We start from the raw sequence: 1,819 nt of genomic DNA, 5'->3' as shown, positions 1-1,819 counted from the left end.
TGTTATGAAACGTCTGACTTCCAGATTTTTAAATAGGCGCCTCCTAGCAAACAACCATAATTAAAATGAACGATCGATGTGATATTTTCTTCATAATTAAATAATATATATAAATAAAAATTATATAATAAATAAATAAAATTCAGTGTACCAACGAGTGAGCTGTAGGAAGCAGTCACGTAGTCAGGAAGGAAACACTGTATTTAATAATTGATCAGACGTTGTATCGCATCCCCGGGAGATCCCATCGCGGAAAAATGATCCTGTGACCCCGCTTTCTCCGTAGGTTCAATGCTTACCGAAGAATGTCACGACAGACGTCGTTCGTGGGCGTTTGCGGTACAGGAAAACCAGTCGGAAGGAGGTTTTCATTTAGCGAAGCCTCGATCAAATAAACGAATCCTCTCACGTGTCGTAAATAATATAACTATTAAATAATTGCGATATTAAAACGCATGATTTCTATATTTTTATTATACCCGAAGACAACAACGTGGAATGATAAATCGAGAGAATTTTCACAATTTCTATAAATAGTCGTGGGGGACATTGAATAAAGAAAAGGCAATGTTCAAGCGAAATTATGTACCAACAGACCGCGGAGTCGATCGGGTGCCCCCCACTCGCGTTCCTATGCCCGTAGGTGCAAATATCGTGGCATCCACGAAGAACGACGAGGAGCCGAAGGCAACTTTCGCCCTCCAAGGCTGAGAAGATTCCTCGTCGCGTAATAGAGACGCGGATGGTCATCACTGAACAGCCGAGTGACCCCTATCCGTGACGGGCAATGCCTACCTTCTATTTCTATGCGAACATGTATTCGCGATAAAAATCGTCCACTACATTTGCTCTCTTCACTGGTTGTAGACATTCTTAAAGCAGAATGTAATTAATAGAAAAAGATATAATCAAGTATTTTCATATTTAATCATTATAATTATGATGGAAAGTCTATCTTCTATTTTTGTACAAACTGAAGCAATAAAAATCGTTCACTACCCTTTTGATTAGCCTCCGTCCAATGACAAATCGTCGATGGGTTACGTTACGCGAGCGGTAAAAGCCGCTTTCTATTAAATCATACACGGACAGTATCATCGTTGAGAAAAGGAAAATCACAGGATGCGATCAGAGCATCGAAAGTTCATCCGGGATTATTCGGACAATAATAAATCGATTACAAATGTCGTTCATTTATAAGAATATAAATTCTACAGTCGTTAAGTGATCGTCTCTATTTCGAATGGATTTTTCTAACTGACTATCCTAAACATTTGGATCTCCATAAAAATATGAATAAACAATTTCTCGATAAAAAGTCTAGAAACTATTAATAATTTTGTTCGGTTGCACAACGGAATCCGAAAAATTCTTAGCCGCATTCCCACGCACTGTTTTGCGGACGATGTGTACCGGAAGTATGTCCCCTTCACGCAGGGTAAACAGAATGCGAGGGGGCAGTTGCGAAATTCCGATTGTCGAGGTACGACCTCGATCTTCAGCCGCCTCCGTTCTTCCTTTCGATTTCCCCGTGTCCTCACGGCTATTATTAAACCCTTCTCGGTAGTTTTAAAACCTAAGTACAACCTCCTAAGTCGCGGTTCGAGAAATCGGCTCTGTGGAATGCGACACAGCACTCCCTGGATGCGACTTTTCGAGCGGCAAAGGCCACGGGGCGACTCCGTGTCGTCGGTTCCGAGGTTAGTACCAATTTTTAATACAGCAGACCAACAGTAGAAATGGAAAAGATTGAATTATTCAAAACCATCCGTAAATAAGAACGAGCCTAAAATACATATAAGAATATTAATTAAAAAAT

This window comes from Ceratina calcarata, unplaced genomic scaffold (assembly GCF_001652005.2).
Source record: "Ceratina calcarata isolate Rehan_Ccalc_2016 unplaced genomic scaffold, ASM165200v1 scaffold175.2, whole genome shotgun sequence".
Classification (NCBI taxonomy): domain Eukaryota; kingdom Metazoa; phylum Arthropoda; class Insecta; order Hymenoptera; family Apidae; genus Ceratina; species Ceratina calcarata.
The sequence above is the reverse complement of the archived record's forward strand: the minus strand, read 5'-3'. Positions refer to the sequence as shown.